Genomic DNA, 9,059 nt, shown 5'->3' with positions numbered 1-9,059 from the left:
GCAACCCTCTCAGCCTGACTGGCCTGATCTGTGTGAAGGTTTATTTATTGGTCTGCCCTCTGGTATAAGGCATCTGTGACCAGCTTGATGCAGTGATGTCTCGCTGACTGAGAGTTCCCACAGATGATTCCAGAGGATTTCTGGAATGATGCTGAGGCCTAAAAGTTGAGGACTACAGTGACCCTCACTGCCACAGGCAATGGGTGGCCACCACATCCCAGTAGCCTGAAATCCTCTTCCAGCATTGCGCACAGCCTGGACAACCACAGTCTTCTTAGACACTGATGCTCCGACATCGTGTAGCACAATCTTTGCGGGTAAACCTTCATTGCTGGGTAGCGCCTTCTACAACCATAAACCTTCAATCGTAGCAGTCTCTGCCCTCCTCATCCACATCCCCTTTCACCCTCATGAGCCTGCTTCTCCTCTGGCTGTTGCAGCACTGCTCCATGTGCCTGCATCTGTCGGTCTCTCCTCCTCACTGGAGAAGTCAAAATCTGAGTGGATGGGAGCCATTGCTAATTGCTGCACTCAGGTCTCAAAGCCTCTCAATCCCCTAACTCTACATGCATGAGTTGCACATGACAGAGACCCTTCCCACAATCTGTCTTTGATGTGTGCGCCCTCTTGTCAGTACCCCCAGCTTCTCCCTCTCATCCTCTCACCGTTCCTGGTTGAAACGCTGCTGCTTTCAATGGCTTTCAGCTCCAGCCACCCCTCACCTGCCACAGGGTCTCGCCTCCTTACAGCTGGCAAGCCACTGAAGCTCTGTAGATCCCGTGCACCCCCGGTAAAATTTAGAAACCTCCTCGAAATAGCATTTAATTGGCTTCTTAACAGGCTTAATTGCCTCCTGCCGACACTATGCGTGCTCTCGACCCCACTGCCCAGCCACCGCCGGAAAAATTGGCCAGTGGCAGGAACATGTCGGGGTTCCATTCCACCATGTTCCCCCGCCATTTTACTGGACCCGAGCCTCCAATCCCGTCACCCCAGGGCTGGTAAAATTCAACCAATAGAGTTAGATAAGCTGCTAGTTCATGCAACAATCTGTGGGGTGAGCAAAACTTGTATATAATGGCTACATGAAAATATCAGAGATCCTGATATAGCCACAATACCCTCCTTGTAACAAAAATTCCAGTACTTTCCTCTGCACTTAGTCATTAAACTAGCTGAAATATACATAATCAGGTCTTCATTTCCAAAAACTAATGTTGCAGTTGTATAAAACCGTAAGTTTAGCTTTAGATAAAATTTAAAGGTTATGCATTAATGATCTTTTATTATTATAGAGATGCAATGAATTGACCAACTCCATGAATCAATTTCAGAAATTTGATTCAAATCTTACCAACAAAGCAAAAGGTACAAATATTTTATGAGAAAATATCAGTTTATTGCTGATAAGAAAATAATTGTGACTATTATGTAGCTAATAAATGAGTATGGTGAAGACTGTCTCAAATGTTTCATGAAATTACTATACAATTAAATTCATTCTGTGACATCTATTAAACTATTTCTCCTCACATGTCCCATAACCTGAAGATATATTTTTGCCTGTATACATATGTTGCTACGCAGAGACAGAAAGTAAATCCATAGTGACATAACTGGACACAGAAGAAAATAGACAGGGTACAAAATGTACATATGGACAGGGAAGGGACAGTTATGCAATGAGACTTCCCTATACAAATGCACATAAAATAATATATAAAACAAGTGAGATAGAAACATAAATTCAGCTAAAAGGATATGAAGTAATAAAAATTACAAAGACCTGGCTACAAGCTGTGTATGATTGGGAGTTAAATATTCCAGGCAAGAGGTTCTTTAGAAAGGACGGAAATTCGTGAATGAGGGTGGCGGCAGAGCAGAGCGGTATTGATAAAAGACACAATTTCCACAGTCGGAAGAAGACGTTTTAGTAAGGGTAGAAACACTGTGGGTAGAATTAATGAAAAGCAAAGGATGAACAACAAAAAATGAACATCAAATGATGCAAGAGTCTCACAGGAGTTGTCTACGGACCTCCTGACAGTTATGATGTAGTGGGATAATGTATAAATACAAAGATCAGGGAAGCATGCAGACAATGTGGTTGGTTGTGATGGTAGATTTTAATTTTCACATGGACTGGGAGAAGCAGAACAGTAGTAAAGGAAATGAATTTCTAGAATACATTCAGGAGAGTATTCCAGAACAATACTTCTGGATCTGACAAGACAACAGGCCATATAAGGTTCAGTGATGAGTAATGAACCAGAATTATTTACCAATCTAACAGGAAGGGAACAGTAAGGGGCTAGATGGCCTACTCCTGTTCCTATGTTTCTAATATCTTGCTAATAGTGGCCATAACATGATCAAATTTGATATTAGGTTTGAGAGAAAGAAAGAAGTGTCTCAATCCATGAATTATATTTGAATAAGACAAACTTAGAAGGAATGAGAAATGAATTGACCATTGTAAACTGTGTTGAACTGTTTATAGGTAAACTTACAAACAGTGAGAAATATTCAAAGAAAGTATTTGGTACAATGCATACCCCTAAAGGACAAATGCTCCATTTGCATCATTAAGCAATCATAGTCTGCAAATGAGGTAAAAGATAGTATTAAACTAAAAAAGGAAAAAAAGGCAGAGCTTCCAAGTGCGTTGGCACTAATCAAACAGAGGCAACTTCGATGGATCGGACACGTCTGCAGAATGGAAGACGGTTGCATACCCAAGGACCTTCTGTATGGTGAGGTAGCCAGGGCCAGATGACCAGTGGGGCGCCCAAAGCTCCACTTAAAGGATGCTTGCAAACATGAATGAAGGCCCTAAATGTTGACTATCGTATTTTGGAGTCACTCGCTAGCGAAAGAGGAAAATGGCGACACATCCAGTGGACTGGTGTGCACTACCACGATGACCAGTGGTTACAGTAGCTTGGCAACAGACGCCAACGCCAAAAACAACAACTCACAGCATCACTTTGCAGCTTCACGTTTGGTAGAACCTGTTTCTCAAGGATTGGCGTTCACAGCCATAAGCAAAGGTTCATCAAGAGAAGACATCCCACCAAAATGAATTGTTTGTTGTGTGTCCATCATCTTTAATAGATGGAAGGATGCTAAAAGAAAACCTTACATAAATGCAAGGAAAAGTGGAGATCCCATGGACTGATAAAGCTATAAAAAGCAATAACAGGTGAGGGTCATGCAGACCCTCACTAGCTAAGAATGAGGCATATTAATTTTGTCATATGAACATTGATTTTAAACTGTTGCTGGAGTGAAGAGATAACTTGTTTGAAGATCACTGGACACTTGACTAGAAGAACAGTGCTTGGAAAGACAAAATAATTGCTCAATGATTCAATTAACAGAGATTTGGCTGGGCAATGGCAATCTGCATCTTGTTGGGGTAAGAGACAGCCCTACACCCCCTCCCCTCACCCCCACTGACAGCGTTGAAATCCACAAAGGCAGGACTGCTTAAACCAGCTGCTTACATGACTTATCCAGGCTTTTGAATGAGACACAGGACAGTTTGAAAGGAACAGACTAGAGTTTGCAACTGAAGCTGAAACAAGAAAGCCTCTCTCCTGGCTGTCTCTCTCTCGCTTTCTTCCAAGCCACCGGACCCACGGAAGACATGTAAACCTCAAGAGAGAAAAGACTCCGACATTGAAACAAGTCGAAGCGGGCACTGGGCCCCAATAGGATTTACCGGCAACCAAAGACTCCACATTGAACTCAAAGGACTGTAATTATAATCCCAATATTGCCTCAAATTTTTCCCCTTTATTATTTTCTACTTTTTCTGTCTCTATCTGCGTGTTCACTTATCGCATATGCATGCTAGCGTGGTCACGTCACGTATTCGTAGTCATTAATCGGATTAGAGTTTAAGATTAATAAACTTCCACCTTTCTTGTTTACATCTAAGGAAACCTGTCTGATTTATTTGCCTTACAATTGGAGAGCAGTGAACAAGGATTCACTGAGGGGCAGCTGAAAACACGGTGTTTCTAAAATTAAGCCCTGTTATAGTTAAACCAGGCAAAGGCTGAGAGGGAACCCCTAGACCCCTTCTCACCAGGTCATAACACAGGATACAAATAATATGTGCTGCAAAACGAGAATAAGAAATGAAATCTTAAAAGGGATATCAGACTCAAAACAGATTCTGGAGTGTGCATTTTGGATTAGAAAAGTGCCACTGTCACTCCCTATTCAAGTGGGGAGGGAGGACGGGAGGGAGAAACCAGAAAACTGCAGACCTGCCAGTTTAACACCAGTTGTGGGAAGCAAAGGCAGGTAAATGGAGTTGAAGTACAGATCAGCTATGATCTTATTGAAGGTCAGAAAAGGTCCAATGGCCTACTCTTGTTCATACGTTCCTAAAACAGAATGAATGAGATCTACAGATACAAGTCAAAAATCACATACGTTAATTCCTAGTACAAAAAGCAGCTAATAGCCTGGAGGTATTTTTTTAAAGTCTTGCTCGTGCTATTGGGAAGGGTTTAAACTAACTTGGCAGGGGTGTGGGTGTGGGAACCAAGAGTTATTATTACTGAGGAAAAACAAGGTGCACAGAGAACTGGGAGAGACAGATAGCACTATATTTGAAAATAGTAAGATATTAGGTGGGGTGAGAATAAGAGGGAATGAAATAAGGTCTAAATTAAGTTTACTGTCCATCTGTGTGAATGCAAGGAGTGTGGTAAATAAGGTTGGTGAGCTGCAGGCACAGATAGCCATGTGGGAATATGATGTTGTGGCGCTAATGGAGACCTGGCTCAAAAAAGGGCAGGACTGGGTACTAAATATTCCTGGATACAAGGTGTTCAGGAAGAATAGGGAAGGAAAGAAAGGAAGTGGGGTAGCAGTACTGATTAAGGAGAACATTACAGTGCTGGAGAGAGAGGATGTCCTAGAAGAGTCCAAGGACAGAATCTATTTGGTTAGAACTAAGAAATAATAGAGGTACCATTACACTACTGGATGTAATTTACAGACCACCGTCTAGTGGGAAAGGTATAGAGGAAAAAAAGTGTAATAATCATTGAAGGTGGCAGGACAGATTGAGAAAGCAGTTATTAAAGCATAAGGGATCCTGGGCTTTAGAAATAGGGGCATAGAGTACAAAAGCAAGGAAGTTATGCTGAACCTGTATAAAACTTTGGTTCAACCTAAATTGGAGTATTGTGTTCAATTCTGGACACCACATTTTAGGAAAGATGTGAAGCCGTTAGGGTGCAGAAAAGATTCATGAAAATGTTTCCAGGGATGAAGACCTTCAGTTATGTGGATAGATTGGAAAAGCTGGGTCTGTTCTCCTTGGAGAAGAGAAGATTAAGAGGAGATTTGAAAGAGGTGTTCAAAATGATGAGGGATCTGGACAGAGTAGATAAGGAGAAACTTTTCCCATTGGCTGAAGAGTCGAGAACAAGAGGATACCGATTTAAGGTGTTTGGCAAAAGAAGCAATAATGACATGAGGAAAAACTTATTTTACACAGCACATGGTTAGGATCTGGAATGCACTGCCTGAGAGTGTGGTGGAGGCAGATTCAATCATGGCTTTCAAAAGAGAATTGGATAATTATCTGGTGTAAAATTTGCAGGGCTACGGGGAAAAGGCGGGGGAATGGGACTAGATGAGTTGCACTTGCAGATGGCTAGCATGGATAAGATGGGCTGAATGACCTACTTTTGTGCTTTAACCATTTCATAATTCTATGATTCCACTGGTGAAAAATTTCTACTGGTCATCCCAGTTAAGCAGTGAAAAGGATTAGGAGAATAAAAGGGTGAAAACAGCTGAAGATGTAGGGAAATTGATTACATGGCACATCTTGGGATAAACAGGTAGGAAAATGGGGGAGACAGTTCATGTTTGATGTTACTCAGGTCAACTATCAGTTCAAAGGGCAAGGAAAAAGCACCATTCCTGAAATTTGCTTTAGGTTTGATGAGAGTAGTGTCAGAGGATAAACACAAAAGCTAGGAATGGAATGAATAGTTGAAACTGCCAAGCATAGGTAAGTCTCCTTAAAAATCTGGAACATGCTTTGTTGCCTTAAGTAGAAAACATGACATCTACTCTGCAGCAAATGTGTCCACGTTGATTTACTTTCTACCGTTGTCTCTGTAGGGGCATTGTATGCATGTAAGAATATGTCTTGGGGACATAAAGCAGATGTTTAGCAAAGTGGCCACTCAAACCGTTTAGGCTACCCGACATTGTACTATGAGCAGAAAATCTAGTATACTAGAATTGAGGAGGTACATACAAATTATTATCTCAAATTAACTCTTTGGGACCCTAGACAACAGTGTAGGAAGAGGCAAATGAACAGGTCTTGCATCTATTGCAAGTGCATGGGAAACGGTGGCCATATCTACCAACGACCATACTCTAGTTCACTCTTCTATCAACTCACTGCTGTCCCAATTATATATATGATTATATAACATTACTAACATAACTAACTATTCATAAATCCTATGCCATAAATATCCAGTTTCTTTTATGGGTACATGCGATGTGATCCATGCAAGAAAAACTACACATCACTGATTGATTCTTGGAGACTGCATGTTGGTGCTTTCTGTATGAGGTAACCAAGTATGCCACAGCTCTGAGAAAGAGAAGAAATAATGTACAGTTGGCTGCATGGAGATTTGAACTGCATTCCACAACCATGAATGATGCTCCTCTTCACAACATCATACTCCAGCAGTGAACAAGCACACCCAAGAATATGGGCTAAGCAGGGTCTTCATTGAGTTAACATTTGCGATGCTAAAAGCAATGCTTTAGATACTTGGACTAGCTGGTAGAGGTCCTTACCTGCCGTGGGGAGGTGTGTAACATGATAGCTGTATGCTGCATCCTGTAAAATATTGCTACAGACATGAGGTCCAACCATGGATTTGGTTGATAAGCAGTAGCAAACTCATGGAATGTAGAAGGAAAAATGTTGCTTTGCTATTTCTGACAAATTCTGTACACTCCGCAATTGTTTTACTGACTGCTTTGTAATTTTAAGCTGGTTAAGTCACTGTTTGAGAAGTATTACAGGATCATTATTACAAATCGATTAAGATTGCTATTTTTTGTAATTTCTATCAACGAAACCACAATCATGACTTTGAACACTCCAAAAAATGCAGGCTTCTGCCATTTTCTGAGAAGACTTCAGCGGTGCTCGTGCCAGTTCTCAGCATAAATCCTGCTAAGGCCTTTTAAGGGAATGAGTGGAATTTACTGAGAAAGCCTGAAAACTCCTCCAGACACACCTCCTTGATGGGAAGGGACAGATGGATGATCTACCCATGGGCACCCTGATCTAAATATAAAAAGTCAATAAAAATCTGTCAGAATTCTGACATAACTGGGAGCTTCCCCTAACTGCTGGCATTCCCTGGGTGGATGTTTCATTTTCAGCCCTCTCCAATCCATGAATTTTGGGGCTGCTTAATTTTATAAGACCTGTGTTGGCTCTCAAACAGCTATCAAATTATTCGTATTACCTAAAAAAAATGTCGTGTTAATGAGCAGGAACAGGGCAGTAGCACACTAACAATCAGGACGCCAGATTTAACACGTCATCCAGCCAATGTCTGACTGTTCCCATTTTAATGGGGTCCTACATATGGGTGACCTTGGCGCCTGTCAAAAATAGGCAGGCACTTAATTAACCCATGTAAAATTATTGTCCTGTTGTCTTGCAAAGGACCCCAATACAATTTTGAGGTTCCACTAGATGGGGGCGGCACAGCATAATCCCCATTCGGTATAACTGTACATAAAGCAGCCAAAAATGAAAAAGATAAATTTTTGAACTATTTTTATGGGGCCAGGAGCAACATGAATGCTCCTCGTAGCTCCACAAAAAACATTTCTGCCTGCTTATCATCTACCCCCACAACCACCACCCCCCCCCCCACCCCCACCCCGCTCCCCCACCTTTTATTTAAATTTGGCCTGCTTGGCCCTGTGAAGGAGCTGCTGGATTTCCCAGCACCTCCTTCCCCTGGCAACCCTGAAAGGCAAACTGCCTCTCCATGCTCTAAACATATGAGCAGCTTGCCAACAGCATGGTAATGCAGCCCAAACATGAAATTTCAGGTGGGCCTCTCACCAATGGCATCAGGTGGGCAATGTGTGTTCTATCCACTGCCAGCCTGATGTCCACCCAAACTAAAAATCACCCAATTTGCATTTTAATAACGACATTCATTGTTGATCATTTCCAGCAAGATCCGGCCCAATGGATACAATGTTTTAACAATGTATGCCATTTTAATGTTCAAATTATCCAGAAAACTCAGAGGATTAAGATTCACAGAATCACAGAATTTTTACAGTGCAGAAGGAGGCCATTCAGCCCATCGTGTCTGCACCAGCTGTCCGAAAGAATAATTCACTCAGTTCCATTCCCTGCCTTCTCATCCCTGGAACCATTCTCGTGAATCTTTTCTGTACTCTCTCCAATGCCCTTACGTCTTTCCTAAAGTGCAGCGCCAAGAACTGGACTCAATACTCCAGCTGAGGCTGAACTGTGTTTTGTACAGGTTTAACATAACTTCTTGCTCTTGTACTCTATGCCTCTATTAATAAAGTTTAGGATACTGTATGCTTTATTAACTGCTCTCTCAACCTGTCCTGCCACTTTCAATGACTTACGCACATATACTCCCAGGTCCCTCTGCTCCTGCACTCTCTTTAGAATTTTACCCTTTATTTTATATTGTCTCTCCATGTTCTTCCCACCAAAATGAATCACTTCACATTTCTCTGCATTGAATTTCATCTGCCACCTGTCGGCCCATTCCACCAACTTGTCTATGTCCTTTTGGAGTTTTACACTATCCTCCTCACAGTTCACAATCCTTCCAAGTTTCATATCATCTGCAAACTTTGAAATTGTGCCGTGTACACAAAGGTTTAGGTCATTAATATATATCAAACGAATCTTCAGAACTTGTTTGTTAATTTATACCATTCCAGCCATTTGCTTTGCACATAGGGCATCTTGCCCTGAAATTCCC

The sequence above is a fragment of the Heterodontus francisci genome, chromosome 3, assembly GCF_036365525.1.
Source record: "Heterodontus francisci isolate sHetFra1 chromosome 3, sHetFra1.hap1, whole genome shotgun sequence".
Taxonomy (NCBI): Eukaryota; Metazoa; Chordata; class Chondrichthyes; order Heterodontiformes; family Heterodontidae; genus Heterodontus; species Heterodontus francisci.
The sequence above is the reverse complement of the archived record's forward strand: the minus strand, read 5'-3'. Positions refer to the sequence as shown.